This window comes from Ranitomeya variabilis, chromosome 1 (genome assembly GCF_051348905.1).
Source record: "Ranitomeya variabilis isolate aRanVar5 chromosome 1, aRanVar5.hap1, whole genome shotgun sequence".
NCBI classification, from domain to species: Eukaryota; Metazoa; Chordata; class Amphibia; order Anura; family Dendrobatidae; genus Ranitomeya; species Ranitomeya variabilis.
In genome coordinates, this window is record NC_135232.1 from 692,575,448 (window position 1) to 692,595,194 (window position 19,747).

A 19,747-nucleotide genomic window follows, 5' to 3' on the forward strand; every position below is an offset into this window, starting at 1 on the left:
AGATTCCTGAAGTGATAAAGACTGCTACTATCTATGTGTGATATATGTTATACATGCTATGGTTTGTTAGTTGGTTTTTGGCCATTGATGTGGAGATGGGATAAATATAATAGATACTGCTGTATACTGCTGTCTGCTGCCTCCATATATATTGTATACAGCTTGTATAGGACTGTACACTATACTTGATATATATTCATATATTGTTTTTTAACTTTTACAGTCCTATCCATTGATTTTTTGTACTGCTATACTTGAGGCTCATTGAGCGTTTTATACTCTATATACTTGTGCTATGGATAACTATGTTGCTGGTAGCGGGGCATTTCTATGTCCGTGCATATGAACATATGTATAATTATATTTCTCTCACAACTAGGTATGTTTTTGTCTTTATCTGTGTTGGCCAAGCTTGAGCTAGTCCTTCTATATAGTGTGGAATCTCTATACCACCTTGTTTATATAGATGCTCCGGTTACTCCTTTTACCAAGTTGTGGCATGTTCACCTCTTGCCCCTAATAAAAATGGCGGCGCCACACTCTGGCTGTTATGCGCATGCTCCGTTCTGCCTGCTTTCTGCCTGTGTTCTCGCGGTCCGTGCATGTACTTCCTGATCACGTGGGGCCCACGTGTTTCCGGTCGTCAATTGCCCAGCGCGGTGAGACTGGGCGGAAGTATGGCATTACGGTACAGCGCTTCATCATTCACGGACTCCTATTTATTCTCCTGTGGCCCTTTTGTTCTCATGCGCCCCCTGAGGAAGGTACCAAACCGAAATGCGCGTCGGGGTGGACAGGTGTCCCTGCGATATCTACCATCGTCATCAGGTGATGTGTACGCTCTAATAATATTTATGCTATTTATTCATTATCTCCAACTGGATTAGTGCTTTATTTGGACTGTGATTCTTTGCATTGTTCCTTGCAATTTAGCACCTTAGAGCTCTCCTGTATGTATGTATTATCTGGTTATGGTTACACCGCACCTTGGGCTTAGCATGATGTCGGTGACGCTCGTTGTCATCTTTTAGCCCAGCAGAGAAAACAAACCAAGACAGGGATATAAACGGACACAGGAAAAGGACTAGACTAAGACAGAGTCAGGAACGGGACAAGGCACAGAGACACAGACACAAGCCAGGGTACAAAGCCCCACTGGGTGGCGGACACAAGCCAGTGTACAAAGCCCCACTGGGCGGCTACACAAGGACACAGGCCAGGGTACTACACCCCACTGGGTGGCAAACACAGGACACAGACCAGGGTACAACGCCCCACTGGGTGGCGGACACAAGAGTCACAGAGACAGGGCCTGGCACCTCAGCAGCTAAGAACCGACTGAGGGAGTAAGTTGCAAAGGCCCCCACCAATGGGTGGGGATGTCTTAAATACAGGAAGCCTCATGGCAATTGGCTGGGGACACCTTAGCAAGGTGCATACAGTCTCAAAAAGAAACAGGAGTTGCCGGCGCCGCCCCCCTATGCACACAGATAGAGCATGCACAGAGCAAGCAGCAAACATGAGGCACACAGTATGGAGCTGGCAGCAGAGAGAAGTCACAACATGGCCGAGAGAAGTGAGTTTCATTGTAATTGCAGGTGGGAGAAGGGAGGCCATGCAGTGATGCCAGCAGGGTTGTTACATCTATAGGTCTTCGCTGAGTTTAGACTAGGATCGTCTGTGGGTCTATTCGCAAGGAATGGGTCGCCCACTCTATCGTAGGGTTTCAGCCTAGTCTTAGTGCATGGTCAGCTTTCCTCCATCTCTCCTAGTTCTGTGCTGCAGTTTCGTAACAGGACCTTCTGTTGGTTGCAGACACCGCCTCATGCTACTGTACAGTACCTCTATAGAGGAGTGCAATGACAAGATGCAAAAGTTACTAAAGCAACAGCCAAATAGGGTGAGAACAGAGAAATGCTCTGCTGTCACCCTCTGCAGAACCACTCCTTTATAGGGGTTGTCTTTCTAATTGCCTATCATTTCTACTTGTTGTGTGTTGCATTTGCACAACAGTAGGAGAAATTGATTCACAATCAGTGTTGCTTCATACCTGGACAGTTTGATTTCACAGAAAGGTGATTGATTTTGAGTTACATTGTGTTGTTTAAGTGTTCCCTATATTTTTTGAGCAGTGTGTGTGTATATACAGTATATATATTTATATACAGTACAACCAAAAGTTTGAACACACCTTCTCATTTAAAGATTTTTCTGTATTTTTATGACTATGAAAATTGTACATTCACACTGAAGGCATCAAAACTATGAATTAACACATGTGGAATTATATACTTAACAAAAAAGTGTGAAACAACTGAAATCTTATATTCTAGGTTCTTCAAAGTAGCCACCTTTTGCTTTGATGACTGCTTTGCACACTCTTGGCATTCTCGTCATGAGCTTCAAGAGGTAGTCACCGGGAATGGTCTTCCAACAATCTTGAAGGAGTTCCCAGTGATGCTTAGCACTTGTTGGCCCTTTTGCCTTCACTCTGCGGTCCAGCTCACCCCAAACCATCTCGATTGGGTTCAGGTCTGGTGACTGTGGAGGCCAGGTCATCTGGCGTAGCACCCCATCACTCTCCTTCTTGGTCAAATAGCCCTTACACAGCCTGGAGGTGTGTTGGGGTCATTGTCCTGTTGAAAAATAAATGATGGTCCAACTAAACGCAAACCGGATGGAATAGCATGCCGCTGCAAGATGCTGTGGTAGCCATGCTGGTTCAGTATGCCTTCAATTTTGAATAAATCCCCAACAGTGTCACCAGCAAAGCACCCCCATACCATCACACCTCCTCCTCCATGCTTCTCGGTGGGATCCAGGCATGTGGAGTCCATCCGTTCACCTTTTCTGCGTCGCACAAAGACATGGTGGTTGGAACCAAAGATCTCAAATTTGGACTCATCAGACCAAAGTACAAATTTCCACTGGTCTAATGTCCATTCCTTGTGTTCTTTAGCCAAAACAAGTCTCTTCTGCTTGTTGCTTGTCCTTAGCAGTGGTTTCATAGCAGCTATTTTACCATGAAGGCCTGCTGCACAAAGTCTCCTCTTAACAGTTGTTGAGATGTGTCTGCTGCTAGAACTCTGTGTGGCATTGACCTGGTCTCTAATCTGAGCTGCTGTTAACCTGCGATTTCTAAGACTGGTGACTCGGATAAACTTCTCAGAAGCAGAGGTGACTCTTGGTCTTCCTTTCCTGGGGCGGTCCTCATGTGAGCCAGTTTCTTTGTAGCGCTTGATGGTTTTTGCCACTGCACTTGGGGACACTTTCGGACTGACTGACCTTCATTTCTTAAATTAATGATGGCCACTCATTTTTCTTTACTTAGCTGCTATTTTCTTGCCATAATACAAATTCTAACAGTCTATTCAGTAGGACTATCAGCTGTGTATCCACCAGACTTCTGCACAACACAACTGATGGTCCCAACCCTATTTATAAGGCAAGAAATCCCACTTATTAAACCTGACAGGGCACACCTGTGAAGTGAAAACCATTCCAGGTGACTACCTCTTGAAGCTCATCAAGAGAATGCCAAGAGTGTGCAAAGCAGTCATCAAAGCAAAAGGTGGCTACTTTGAAGAACCTAGAATATAAGACATATTTTCAGTTGTTTCACACTTTTTTGTTAAGTATATAATTCCACATGTGTTAATTCATAGTTTTGATGCCTTCAGTGTGAATGTACAATTTTCATAGTCATGAAAATACAGAAAAATCTTTAAATGAGAAGGTGTGTCCAAACTTTTGGTCTGTACTATATATATATATATATATATATATATATATATATATATATATATATATATATATATATATATATACACACACAGTTGAGACAGCCAAATAAATATATATATTTATCTTTGTGCCATTCTAAACTTGATATATGCTCTATATTTCAATATATTTATAGGGCTTGTTCAAATGTCCGATTTTCACATACGATTACTGTTCGTGAAAAACCCTCGTACCTGTGATAGTCTATGGGGCCATTTGTATGTCCGTTATTTTTTGCGGACCAAGAGGTCCACGGAAAATCGTAGAGACGTGTCCGATTTTTGATCCAAGTATAGGGTTAAAATTGGCAATGCAAGTCAACAGGTGAAAAAACAGATCACACTCGGATGACAACTGAGTGCAGCGCAATTTTCATGGATTGTCAGAAAGGAGTCTCCACATATGAGAAAACCAGATAATGTTTGGACCAAACTCTGATCATAGTCAGATCAGAACAGTTGGTCCGTTTTTCTCGCACATGGAAAAATCGGTCTTGTAAATGAGGCCCTTGATTGTATGGGGAAAATACCATTCAGTTAAGCCTCATTCACTTGTCAGTGTTTTTGCATACGAGTGCAATCTGTGTCTTTCATGGATAACACTCGTACCTGTGATAGTCTATGAGGCCATTCACTTGTCCGTGCAAAATCATGGAGACATGTCTCGCTCCAAGTATTGGATCAAGTTCTGCAATGTAAGTCTATGGGTCTGTGAAAAAAATTGGACAGCACTCAGATACTATCTAAGTGTGGTCCGATCTTTACAGACTGTTAGATAGAAGCCAGAGAAATAGGAAAAACACTGATAAAAATAGGACCAAACTCTGATGAAAATATCTGAAGAAACGTAATCTTATGAGCACTGCACCCACAGTATTGCAAAGCATGAAATGTGCACCGACTTCTGCAGGATAATTTCACATCCACAAAGTATGGCAATTTCAGAAGCAGATTTTGTCCGCAACGTGGGATTGACACTGCCCATATGCTCTAGTCTTTTTGGAGCAGAAACTCGCCAAATCCTTTTCAAAAACTTGGAGGTTCTACTCAATTTCTCCTTAAAAAGACTCCATGTGCACAGAGGCATTGAGGGAACAGAGTGCCAAAAATCAGCTGCACTTGCGCTATTTGCACATGTAGCAGATGTAGGACTTATTCACACGTCGTCCAATTTTCACATACAAGTGTTATTTGTGTTTTTCACGGATAGCATTTGTACCTGTGATATTCTATGGGGCCACTCACTTGTCCGATTTTTTTCCTTGAACTGAGCAGTCTGTGGCAAATATCAGTGACCAACCACCAGGCATGGAAATAAAAGAATGGTGATGGGACAATAGTGATAAAGTAAAACACCTTTATTAAACAGTGGGTGGCAAAAGTTGGCACTTGTGCCCGCACAAGTACAATAATTAGATTAAAGAAGCAATTTAAAAAGACAATATGTACACAAAATATAATTAATTCAGAAGAAGGGGGGCACAGGGAAAAAGATGGTGGATAATTATTAACTCCTTTATCCCATATGACGTACTATCCCGTCGAGGTGACCTGGGACTTAATTCCCAGTGACGCGATAGTACGTTATAGGCGATCGGCCGCGCTCACGGTGGAAGCGCGGCCGATCGCCGCCGGGTGTCAGCTGATTATTACAGCTGACATCTGGCACTATGTGCCAGGAGCGGTCACGGACCGCTCCTGGCACATTAACCCCGCGGCACACTGCGATCAAAGATGATCGCAGAGTTTTGACGCCACAGGGAAGTATCCTTATATAAGCTTCCCTGAGACCCTCGGAGCAACGCGATGTGTTTGCGTTGCTCCGAGGGTTTCCTACCTCTTCCTCCCTGCAGGCCCGGATCCAAAATGGCCGCGAGGGGCCTTCCGGGTCCTGCAGGGAGGTGGCTTGCAAGCTCCTGCTCAGAGCAGGCGCCGGGAAGCCTCCCTGCTGTGCCTGTCAGATCGCTGATCTGACACAGTGCACTGCAAAGTGTCAGATCAGCGATCTGTCAATATAATGTGATGCCCCACCCCCTGGGGTAATGTAAAAAAGTAAAAAAATATATATATATTTACATGTGTAAAAAAAAAAAAAAATTCCTATATAAAGATAAAAAAAAATTCTTCCAATAAATGCATTTCTTTATCTAAAAAAAACCCAAAAACAATAAAAGTACACATATTTAGTATCGCCGCGTCCGTAACGACCCGACCTATAAAACTGTCCCACTATTTAACCCCTTCAATGAACACCGTAAAAAAAAGGCAAGAAACGACGCTTTATTATCATACCTCCAAACAAAAAGCGATCAAAAAGACGGATATAAATAAACATGGTACCGCTGAAAACGTCATCTTGTCATCTTGTCCCGCAAAAAACTAGCTGCCATACAGCATCATCAGCGAAAAAATAAAAAAGTTATAGTCCTCAGAATAAAGCGATGCAAAAGTAATTCTTTTTTATTTAAAATAGTTTTTATCGTATAAAAGCGCCAAAACATAAAAAAAATATAAATGGGGTATCGCTGTAATCGTTCTGACCCGAAGAATAAAACTGCTTTATAAATTTTACCAAACGTGGAACGGTACAAACGCCTCCCCCAAAAGAAATTAATGAATAGCTGGTTTTTGTTCATTCTACCTCACAAAAATCGGAATAAAAAGCGATCAAAAAATGTCACATGCCCGAAAATGGTACCAATAAAAACATCAACTCATCCCGCAAAAAACAAGACCTCACATGACTCTGTGGGCCGAAATATGCATAAATTATAGCTCTCAATATGTGGTGATGCAAAAACAATTTTTTGCAATAAAAAGCGTCTTTCAATGTGTGACGGCTGCCAATCATAAAAATCTGCCAAAAAAACGCTATAAAAGTAAATCAAACCCCCCTTCATCACCCCCTTAGTTAGGGAAAAATAATACAATTTTAAAAAATGTATTTATTTCCATTTTTCCATTAGGGTTAGGGTTGGGGCTAAAGTTAGGGTTAGGGTTTGGGGCTAAAGTTAGGGTTAGGGTTGGGGCTTAGGGTTAGGGTTGAGGCTTAGGGTTAGGGTTGAGGCTAAAGTTAGGGTTAGAGTTAGGGTTGGGGCTAAAGTTAGGGTTAGGGTTGGGGCTAAAGTTAGGGTTAGGGCTACAGTTAGGGTTGGGGCTAAAGTTAAGGTTAGGGTTGGGGCCTAAGTTAGGGTTTGGATTACATTTATGGTTGGGATTAGCGTTGGGATTAGGGTTAGGGGTGTGGTTAGGGTTATGGTTAGGGTTTCGATTAGGGTTAGGGGTGTGCTTGGGTTAGGGTTTCAGTTAGAATTCGGGGGTTTCCACTGTTTAGGCACATCAGCAGCTCTCTAAACGCGACATGGCATCCGATCTCAATTCCAGCCAATTCTGCGTTGAAAAAGTAAAACAGTGCTCCTTCCCTTCTGAGCTCTCCCGTGGGCCCAAACAGGGGTTTACCCAAACATATGGGGTATTAGCATACTCAGGAAAAATTGGACAACTTTTTGGATCCAATTTCTCCTGTTACCCTTGGGAAAATACAAAACCGGGAGCTAAAAAATATTTTTTGTGGAAAAAAAAAAGATTTTTTATTTTCCCAGCTCTTTGTTATAAACTGTAGTGAAACACTTGGGGGTTCAAAGTTCTCACATCACATCTAGATAAGTTCCGTGGGGGGTCTAGTTTCCAATATGGGGTCACTTGTGGGGGGTTTGTACTGTTTAGGTACATCAGGGGCTCTGCAAATGCAAAGTGACGCCAGCAGACTAATCCATCTAAGTCTGCATTCCAAACGGCGCTCCTTCCCTTCTGAGCTCTGCCATGAGCCCAAAACGGTGGTTCCCCCCCACATATGGGGTATCAGTGTACTCAGGATAAATTGGACAACAACTTTTGGGTCCAGTTTCTCCTGTTACCCTTGGGAAAATACAAAACTGGGGGCTAAAAAATAATTTTTGTGGGAAAAAAAAGAATTTTTATTTTCACGGCTCTGCATTATAAACTGTAGTGAAACACTTGGAGGTTCAAAGTTTTCACAAGACATCTAGATAAGTTCCCTAAGGGATCGTCTTTCCAAAACGGTGTCACTTGTGTCAATGTTTAGGCACATCAGGGGCTCTCCAAACGCGACATGGTGTCCTATCTCAATTCCAGTCAATTTTGCATTGAAAAGTCAAAGGGCGCTCCTTCCCTTCCGAGCTCTGCCATGTGCCCAAACAGTGGTTTACCCCCACATATGGGGTATCAGCATATTCAGGACAAATTTTGGGGTCCAGTTTCTCCTGTTACCTTTGGTAAAATAAAACAAATTGGAGCTGAATTTAAAAAATTTTGTGAAAAAAAAAAAAGTTAAATGTTAATTTTTTTTTTTAAACATTCCAAAAATTCCTGTGAAACACATGAAGGGTTAATAAACTTCTTGAATGTGGCTTTGAGCACCTTGAGGGGTGCAGTTTTTAGAATGGTGTCACACTTGGGTATTTTTGATCATATAGTCCCCTCAAAGTGACTTCAAATGTGATGTGGTCCCTAAAAACAAATGGTGTTGTAAAAATGAGAAATTGCTGGTCAACTTTTAACCCTTACAACTCCCTAACAAAAAAAAAAATTTGCTTCCAAAAATGTGCTGATGTAAAATAGATATGTGGGAAATGTTACTTATTAAGTATTTTGTGTGACATATCTCTGTGATTTAAGGGCATAAAAACTCAAAGTTGGAAAATTGTGAAATTTTCAAAATTTTCGCCAAATTTCCGTTTTTTTAACAAATAAACGCAGGTAATATCAAAGAAATTTTACCACTATCATGAAGTGCTATATGTCACGAGGAAACAATGTCCAGAGGTATAACCTCATAAACGGACAGTGGTCAGAATTGTAAAAATTGGCCCGGTCATTAACGTGCAAGCCACCCTTGGGGGTTAAGGAGTTAAAGTGCTTTGATGATTAGAGTACGAAACAATAATAGTCCCATAGAGGATAAACCTATAGATAAAAAGTATGCAAATAATACATTCATTTATCCAATAGTTGATGCAATATATCAATCACCCTAATTATATATAAGGATAGCAATCATAGAAAGAAAATATAGAGCGTATGGACTGCAGTGTATATAGGAAAAAGGGAATGTGAAAAGCAGCAATAGGCGTTACCTGGTGGTGGTCTAATGGTGGTCCCCGATTTAGGAGCTTAGTCTTTCGTCCTGACCATTCTTTTCGGTCCATGCCTAATGGTTTCTTTGGTTCTTTGCATGTTCTAATGGTCTGCCATAGATTTTTTTAGGACGTATATGCCACTATTATTTATAGTATATGTTTATACACAGATTTCTTTCATTCCATTTAAGTTGCCAAACCTAATTTTTCTGTTTGTTCTAATTTATTTCAGAGGGTCAGATCAAAATTAGGAATGCAAGTGAATGGGTCCGTGAAAAAATTGGACTATACAGTTCTTGAATGACATCCAATTGCAGTCCGATTTTTGACAGGCTGTCAGAAAGGAGACGGTGGAGACAATTTTTCTTTAACCCCTTAACGATCGAAGATACGCCTTTTAACGGCGGCATTTAAGGGTACTTATGCCTCAGCGCCACTTTTTAACGGCACTGAGAAATAAGTCTATAGCGCCCACCAGCGTCGGAATTTCTCCAGGGTCTTGGCTACCGGGAGTAGCTGAGACCCCAGAGAATATGATTCGGGTCGATTTTTACTGACCCCAGTGTTGTGATCGTTGTTATTAATGGAATAATGGCAAGCGCAAAAAAAAAAAAAGTCAGGTTTCCCATTTAATTTCTCCCTCTTCTGATCCCCCCCCAGTACCTCCGGTGTTCCTGTATCCTTCTGCATCCCCCTGTGATGTCCCCTGGCCGGTGGCATCTTCTTCAGGGAAGAAAATGGCGGGCGCATGTGCAGTGCGCCCGCCAAGATCTCCTGGCCGGCACCTGACAGCAATAGAAAATTTTTCCTATTCGTTCATTTTGATCACTGTGATAGACCCTATCACAGTGATCAAAATTTTAAAAAAAAGTAAATCAAACAAGCCCCCCTTTATCACCCCCTTAGTTACAGTAGGTAAAAAATAATAAAATTAAAAAATGTATTTATTTCAAATTTTTCCGTTAGGGTTAGGGTTGTGGTTATGGTTGGGATTATGATTATGGTTGGGATTAGGGTTAAGGGTGTGTTGGGGTTAGGGCGCCACCATTGATTCCAGCCCATTTTGCGTTCAAAAAGTCAAACGGTGCTCCCTCCCTTCTGAGCCCTGCCATGTGCCCAAACAGTGACTTTCCCCCACATACAGGGTATTGGCGAACACAGGAGAAATTGCACAATTGTGGTCCATTTTCTCCTTATACTATGGTGAAAATAAAAAAAATTTGGTTCCAAGGTAAATTTTTTGTGAAAAAAGTAAAATGTTATTTTTTTCCTTCCACATTGCTTTAGCTCTCGTGAAGCACCTGAAGAGTTAATAAACTTCTTGAATGTGGGTTTGCTCACCTTCAGGGGTGCAATTTTTAGAATAGTGTCACTTTTGGGTATTTTCTGTTATATTGACCCCCCAAACTCACAAACAATGGTTTTATAAATTTTGTTGGAAAAATTAGAAATTGCTGGTCAACTTTTAACCCTTATAACATCCTAACAAAAAAAATCATGTTTCCAAAACTGTGCTGATGTAAAGTAGACGTGTGGGAAATGTTATTTATTAACTATTTTGTGTGACACCAAAGGTATAAGGGTACAAAAATTAAAAGTTTGAAAATCGCAAAATTTTCAAAAATTTTGCCAAATTTTATTTTTTTTCATAAATAAAGTTATATCAAAGCAATTTTACCACTAACATGAAGTACAATATGTCATGAAAAAACAGTCTCAGAATCACCGGGATCCGTTGAAGCGTTCCAGAGTTATAACCTCATAAAGTGACAGTGGTCAGAATTGGAAAAATTGGCCCGGTCATTCAGTACCAAATTGGCTCTGTCGCTAAGGGGTTAAATTTCTCCACATACTATACGAGAAAAATCGGATGACCCTGTGATCTAAGTCTGATGAGAATAATCGGGAGAATTTTCTTATATGTGATAAAATCGGACATGTGAATCTGAATGAAGCTGTGGATTATCTGCGCAGAATTATGTGTACATTTGCAGCGGATGACACCCAGTACAATACAAAGGGCGAAATCTGCAAAAAGAAAAGACGTGCTGCGGATTATAACATCCATCCTGCGCTGGGAAATTTACACTGGGCTAATTTCTGCAACATTAAGATGAGATTTCTTTTGGAAAACTCTCCTTTGCTTGTCCTATATGGCTCTGTGGATTATCGTCCGTGTGAAATAGGCAATGTGTGCCCGCAGCTGATATTGGGGACGGTTGGCTTGTAATGACCATGGCGGTGTGTGCACGCCTCTTTATTGGCACAGCCACTATTGTTTTCTTTATTTACCTTCCAGTGTCAGGTCATTGTTCATTCTCCCTAGTATAAAGCCCATGTGATATTGCAGAAAAATACTGTGAAAGGTTTTAGGAGTCTACCACCTTAAGGTGTGATTTCGTCCAGCACCTCAGAGGTTACAGCTCACCTGTCTGCTGTGTACACAAACATATATACACACACTACTGTGCACACACATATATACACACACTGCTGTGTACACACTACTGTGCACACACACATACACACACTGCTATGCACATACATATACACACACTGCTGTGTACACACACATACACACACACTGCTGTGTAGACACATACACACACTGCTGTGTAGACACATATACACACACTGCTGTGTAGACACATATACACACACTGCTGTGCACATATACACACACTGCTGTGCACATACACACACACTGCTGTGTAGACACATATACACACACTGCTGTGTAGACACATATACACACACTGCTGTGCACATACATATACACACTGCTGTGTGCACACACATATAAACACACTGCTGTGCACACACATATACACACACTGCTGTGTACACACATATACACACTGCTGTGTGCACACACATATAAACACACACTGCTGTGCACACACATATACACACACTGCTGTGTACACACATATACACACACTGCTGTGCACATACATATACACACTGCTGTGTACACACATATACACACACACTGCTGTGCACATACATATGCACACACACTGCTGTGTACACACATATACACACTGCTGTGCACATACATATACACACTGCTGTGTGCACACACATATAAACACACACACTGCTGTGCACACACATATACACACACTGCTGTGCACATACATATACACACACTGCTGTGCACACACATATACACACACTGCTGTGCACACACATACACACACACTGCTGTGTAGACACATATAAACACACTGCTGTGCACACACATATACACACACTGCTGTGCACACATATACACACACACTGCTGTGCACATACATATACACATATACACACACTGCTGTGCACACACATATACACACACTGCTGTGCACACACATATACACACACACTGCTGTGTACACACATATACACACACTGCTGTGTACACACACACATATACACACACTGCTGTGCACACACATATACACACACACATATACACACACTGCTGTGCACACACATATACACACACACTGCTGTGCACATACATATACACACACTGCTGTGCACACACACATACACTGCTATGCACATACATATACACACACTGCTGTGTACACACACATACACACACACTGCTGTGCACACACATATACACACACTGCTGTGCACATACATATACACACACACTGCTGTGTACACACACATATACACACACACTGCTGTGCACACACATATACACACACTGCTGTGCACATACATATACACACACTGCTGTGTACACACATATACACACACTGCTGTGCACACACATATACACACACTGCTGTACACACATATACACACACTGCTGTGTACACACACATATATACACACACTGCTGTACACACATATATACACACGCTACTGTGCACATACATATACACACACTGCTGTGTACACACACACACATAATATACACACTGCTGTGTGCACACACATATACACACACGCGCTGCTGTACACACACACATATACACACACACATACAAGCGCTGTTACACACACACACACACACACACACCAGAGACTCCTCCCTGCTAGTGCACTCAGTGTGCAGTGATGGATTTCCTAGCAGAGAGCCAGCTGCAGGCGGTAGGACCCAGTGGTCATCGTTAGAGGCAGAGAAGGGAGACACAGAGAGGCTGCTGGAGAAAGGCAGAGAAGGCAGGAGGAGGATCGCACTGTGCAGAAGGGAGGAAGAGACGTTATTACACACGCTGCCACCAGAGAGGAAGAGAGAAGGACAAGCAGCTGATCCTCTGCACCAAGGATGATCCAGGGCTGAAGACTGCACCCAGCAAGGTGACAGCAAAAAAAGCAACTGATCCTCCCATCCCTCCATGCAATCAATGGGCTGAATCTGCAGCAGCAGCAACACTACAAGCAGCAGCAGCCCTATCCTTCCCCTCTTCCTCCTCCTCCTCCCACCCTCTCCCCCTCTCTCTGTCTGCTCTCTCCTCTCCTCCCCCCTCCTTCCTTCTTTCCTCTCCCTTCCCTCTCATGCTCCCCTCGGTGATGGTGAGGCTTCAGCTGGCTGCAATCCACCACTAGGCCCTGTGGCTCTCCTCCTGCAGACAAGAGCTCCTATATACCTCTTTCCATCCATGTAAGTCAATTGCCCCCCCACCCTCCTCCTTGTATGTCTTCTGATGCATGCACACACCCCATAGTAAAGCATCAACCACCAGTGCAGGACCCTGCTGCAGAGCCAGTGCACATGCCCAGCATCTCCCCTTGTGGGGTCCACATTGCTTGTTTTCTGCTTCCACCTTCCCCATAGGCCCAGTGTATAGGATGCCTCCTCCCTGTCACATAGACTGCATAGTGTCTGACTGCTGAGGATGCAGATCCTTGGAACTGCTGCTGTTCCATAGTGATGCAGGAGGGATAGTTATTCCTCCCATGGCTTTGCTGAAACAATGTTTTATTTCCAGGAAATGAGCAGTCTTGTATTAATATTCCAGTACACCAGCCATCCATTGGCATAGACACATTGTATCCGGTGCTCCTCCGGCTTCACAGCTTGATACATTGTTTGTAAATAAACATCTTGTCCTGTTGTGCTGCTTTGTGTACAATGTATCCATTGTTCCAGCAGAGGAGAATTCATATTCTCCACATTCTAAACCCCTTTATTTCATCCAGCATTAATGTTATCAGTTCTATGCACCCCTCCCAATTATGCCCACTTCCTGCGCACATACTGTAATATGTATGGCTGTGCTGGCTTCACCATGACACATCCCACTCCGGCCTGTGCAGCCAGCCAGCTATGTGGAGCAGAATCCCTTGCTCCGGGTACCCAGCCTTCTAGGAATCCAGGAGAATAGAAAGAGGAAGGCGGCCAGTGTTTACCTGCAAAATAGACGTAGATGTGTTGGGTTGTGTGCGGTATGTGGAGGTTGGCACCGTACCCTGGGGTCACGGGATAGGCGTGCTTGTGTGTAGGTGCTCCTCCGGCCGCTCAGCATTATGTGACATCCATGTCATAGATCTACAGCCCCAGCCTGACACGCGTCACAACGAAGTGATGGAACGCTGGCAAAACATTATTGCATTTAATTATATATATATATACATTTAAATGAGATTTAGAAACCACGAATGCTAAGGTTGGAGCGGTGCTTGCCAACCTGAGGCTCTTCAGGTGTGCGAGGTTACAATTCCCACCGTGCACTGATGGCCTGCAGCTGGGAATTGTAGTGCTGGAAATGCTACAGGTTGGAGACGACTGCTCAGTATTGTACTATACATAGTAAGGACTTATTCACACTGCAGGTATGTCGTGCAATTTTTTTTTTTTTTTTTTAAATTTGGAAGCATTGTGTTTGCAGTTTTGACACATCGCTACAAAAAGTGTCATGACCTCCAAAAGTGTGATTAAGTTAACCAGCAATTTTTTTTTCTTTCAGATGTCTGATTTAAACGAACATGTTTTTTTTTTTTAAAAACATGTACCCTTAGTTGAAGTTTTCTTTTCATATCTGTTTTTGTTGTTTTGCGAAAGGAAGTATTGAAAAAAAAAAGAGAAAAAATTAATGTAAAGCGCTGCGGAATATATTGGCGCTATATAAATAAAATTATATAATAATAATAATAATAATTCTATGCATGACTAGTGATGAGCGACTATATTCGTTACTCGAGATTTCCCGAGCATGCTCAGGGGTCCTCCGAGTATTGTTTAGTGCTCGGAGATTTAGTTTTCCTCACCTCAGCTGAATGATTTACATGTTAGCCAGCATAAGTACATGTGGGGGTTGCCTGGTTGCTAGGGAATCCCCACATGTACTTATGCTGGCTAACAGATGGAAATCATTCAGCTGAGGTGAGGAAAACTAAATCTCCGAGCACTAAAAAATACTCGGAGGACACCCGAGCGTGCTCGGGAAATCTCCAGTAACGAGTATATTCGCCATCACTATCACTGTGCATGACCCATGCAACTCCCGTAGGTCTATGTAAATACTGGACCACACACTAGTTCCTTTTTTGTGCCTATCAGTTTTATTATGGGTTGGAGAAGCTTTTACATTTTTATTTATTTATTTTTTTTCCCCAACATATGAGCAAAAAAAAAAAATGGACATCTGAATGAGACCTTAGTCTGGGGCGACATAATGTTGGGCCACAGCAGTTCGGTGACAAGTTGCACAACCAAAAACATTTGTGCAACCTGTCTGTGACCTGCTGTACATCAACAATTTTAGAGCTCTGAGTTTGCTGTAAATAAAACAGCCAAGTTGCAGGTCGCAACCATAGGAGATCATTATATGCCATGTTGTGTTGGGCGACACTTGTCACCCTGTACCCCTCGCCTTTAGTGTTGTAAAGCAGATTCCATTGAATGACTGAAAAAAACACTGCTGTTTGGGGAGCATCTGCCATATGTTCACCTGACAACTGCCATCTGTATAAATGGGTTTCATCAGGTTGTTCTGGCTTTATGGGGCTTGGACACATTGGCCCCGATTTTCATAAAGACCGGGGTTAACTTGCCGATCTTGATAAGAGGGCATGCTGGAGTCAAAGTCGCACACACCTTAATGATTCAGGACCATTGGAACAGTGGCATGCCACTAGTCTTACTCCAGTCATCAGGGGCCGGAGTAGAATTTGTGGTATAAGGAACACCACCGCTCGTTCCGCCCCAGCACTGCCTGCTTTATCTGAGCTGGTCAAAAATGCATGAAAACGCCGTAAGTCGCAAAACTTTAGTACAACGTTCGGCCAAATTTTTTTGACTTTTTAAAACTTTTTACACCAGAAGCATAGAAGTTTTGATGACTCTGTCCCAAATTGGGAGATGTGTCAGCAATGCCAGCATATTGGAGTGACAAAATATTGCAAATTTTCAGTACCCTAGTTTTTCTGCCCTATAATCGTCAGCCTTAAGGCCCCGTCTCACTAAGCGATTTACCAACGATCACGACCAGCGATACGACCTGGCCGTGATCGTTGGTAAGTCGCTGTGTGGTCGCTGGGGAGCTGTCACACAGACCGCTCTCCCCAGCGACCAACGATCAGGGGAACGACTTCGGCATCGTTGAAACTGTCTTCAACGATGCCGAAGTCCCCCTGCAGCACCCGGGTAACCAGGGTAAACATCGGGTTACTAAGCGCAGGGCCGCGCTTAGTAACCCGATGTTTACCCTGGTTACCAAAAAAAACAAACACTACATACTCGCCTTTCGGTGTCCAGGTCCCTTGCCGTCTGCTTCCTGCTCTGACTGAGCCGCCGTACTGTGAGAGCAGAGCGCAGCGGTGACGTCACTGCTGCGCTCTCACTTCTCACTGTACGGCCGGATCTCAGTCAGAGCAGGAAGCAGACGGCAAGGGACCTGGACACCGAAAGGCGAGTATGTAGTGTTTGTTTTTTTTGGTAACCAGGGTAAACATCGGGTTACTAAGCGCGGCCCTGCGCTTAGTAACCCGATGTTTACCCTGGTTACCAGTGAAGACATCGCTGGATCGGTGTCACACACACCGATTCAGCGATGTCAGCGGGGCCTCAACGACCAAAAAAAGGTCCAGGCCATTCTGACACGACCAGCGATCTCGCAGCAGGGGCCTGATCGCTGGTACGTGTCACACATAGCGAGATCGCTATGGAGGTCGCTGTTGCGTCACAAAACTTGTGACTCAGCAGCGATCTCGCTAGCGATCTCGCTATGTGAGACGGGGCCTTTAGAAACGTTCTTTTGACCAGAGAGATGGAAGGCCTGGACTGTGCAATCACATTCCAATGATGGCAACCATCTTTGATCCCCAATGTGACACTTTACCCCTACACCATAAAGTCTACATAATTGGGTCCTTTTTTCCTTGCTTTGCTTTGTCAATCTACCCCCCCTCCCTTCCCCAAGGCAAAAACTGAAAGTAGTCAAGTGACTGATGAGTAACTTGTAAAACATTCGCTTGTTGAAGTTAGAAACATAATGACCGGCCTGATTGTAATGATTAAAAACAAAAAAGTTCCCAACAGTGAAAATAAAACTTTTTAGGACATATTGGGGTGAATGGCAGACGCAGGTTAAAACTCCCGAAAACTATGTACTTCCGCTCTATGTCCAAACAATCTCCCAGCACTGTTCTTCAGCTTTGCTTACACCACAACTCCCAGCATTCCCTGACAATTGGCTTCATACTGAAAGTTGTTACCCAGCTTTTCCAGTCTCCAGAATGGCAGATCTTCAATGTTATGGAGTATTGCGTCCTCTGCCAATATGTCACTTTGCCTTATGCAGGTGGAGACTAGACGATAATCCAGTAATTACTGGTGAGCATGCTGGAGATTGTAGTTCTGCAGCGTCTGATGATGTGACCTTTTAGTTATTGTCATATTGTATATAAATCCCCTGATCTAATGACCTGGATCCTTATAATGGGGTCATTTCAGGTCATTTGACCCCCATCATAGGCTGACATTTATGGATACAAAAAAATACACAGGTGTTACCACCCTTCGACAGGTGTATATGTAGTTGATAATCTGCCATAAGGTACTTTAACGTGACCATTCGGCTCCTTTCCTTCTATTCGGCGGTGCCAAATCTTATGTTGGTGCCGCTGATCAGATGAGAGGCGCAGTCTCTGCTGCTCTCTGTAACCTGAGCGTGGCGCGGCTGCTCGTACCGAGAGGTCCAGGTTTGTAGCTCCAGGCACCGGCACACCCTGCGCTTACTTATGTTTTATCTAATTGAGGCGGCAAATAATTCGATCTGACTGTAAAATGATTCTTGACTCTGGGAACTGATTAGACATCCCCAACTTATTCCCTATGTGGGGGGCCTTTGCTTAGGACCCCTATATAAGCCATAAAGCGGCTATCCTAGGAGACCTGTTTTTCTTCCCTGGTATCTACCCATAGAATGTGCCCCCCAAAAAAATTTCTTGCCCATTTCTTCTTCTGAGAAGCTGGGTATTTAACTTCCAATACGACCCCTGTAGAAGTTGTCGTTTTGTTGTTTTTTTCCCCCCAATTATCCCTTCAGGATGATACCAATACCCCCCCCCCCCCCTGTTATCCTTGGATGATAACTACTTGTAAATGAAGGAAATATGTGGATGATTTGGCCCTATGGTCGTGGTGTTCTGTAGGGACGCGACCACCCTGTGGTTTTCCTTATGATGTGACGTGGATGTGTTCATCATTCCCATAGACAACTATGGCCCTCAGCCACAAGACGTGACGTCACCTCCTTCATATGACTGTACTTAAGTCACATGTGCCTTATGGTTTCTTAAAAGGGCGGGGGCACTCGGGACCCTTCTGTGTTAGTCTGACTCTGAGCAAAGTACAATGAAGCCTTTCGCTCTGGCATAATCGATCATTCATTCAAATGGCCAACATGTAGGTTTAATGACAGTAAATACATTACTTTTGTTGCAGCCTTTATAATACTCCAGAGCAGCATTCAAACTGCTGCAGACTTTGAAATCTCCCATCATTCCTCCCTGGCTGAAATTCTCTCCTAAGGATTGCACTCTAGGACATGTCCTCTCCATCCTATATAGGGAAATCTAACTGTGCTGCTGCTATATTATATTGGTCTTGCATGTAGAAAAGCCGCGGAGACACCATCACGTGTTTCTCAACGCAAGCAATGAATAGCCAGGTCTTTCACCGGGAAGGAACAACCACGGGAAGGGCAGCATCCAAGAAAGGAAAACCACCTATGCCAAAACATGGTATCCATCCACAGACAGCTGTTTCGGGGTATTTGCCCCTCATCAGTGTGGAGTAGGAAACTGGCTATTAGGAGCAGTGCCTAGTGTCTCCGCGGCTTTTCTACATGCATCCTCATGTTTATAGTCTTTTCACTAGGCACTGCTCCTAATAGCCAGTTTCCTACTCCACACTGATGAGGGGCAAATAGCCCGAAACAGCTGTCTGTGGATGGATACCATGTTTTGGCATAGGTGGTTTTCCTTTCTTGGATGCTGCCCTTCCCGTGGTTGTTCCTTCCCGGTGAAAGACCTGGCTATTCATTGCTTGCGTTGAGAAACACGTGATGGTGTCTTTGCTGCTTTTCTACATACATTTGCATATTTCTCATTAGGGATGGGGGCAGTGTTGTGGATCACTGCGTTGAGAAACACGTGATGGTGTCTCCGCGGTGTTGGATGATTTGATCTCCCCGAGGTCATTCACCCTTATGTTTATATTATATTGGTCTGACAGCGGTATCCTCCGAACCCCCTCGCCCATTCTCGCGATGTGCAGGAGAGTAGGCTAGAACCATGCACCTATGGCGGCAGCTTATCTCCCATGAAGCAAAGGATTGGCCCTCTTTAATGAAA

General features: G+C 43.5%; 1 protein-coding gene across 6 annotated transcripts in view; it reads left to right on the plus strand.

Annotated features, from left to right (window-relative positions):
• The first annotated feature begins 12,999 nt into the window (after positions 1-12,999).
• AKT1 (AKT serine/threonine kinase 1) overlaps positions 13,000-19,747 on the plus strand; it is a 111,079-nt gene continuing 104,331 nt past the window's right edge. The window contains exon 1 of one of the 6 annotated variants that reach the window (XM_077266441.1): positions 13,000-13,550. The gene's annotated coding sequence lies outside the window, so the exon portion shown is untranslated. Of the gene's footprint in view, positions 13,551-14,186; positions 14,336-14,564; positions 14,723-19,747 lie in introns of those variants that run through there. The other 5 variants (XM_077266416.1, XM_077266408.1, XM_077266450.1 and 2 more) reach the window with 5 other exon arrangements.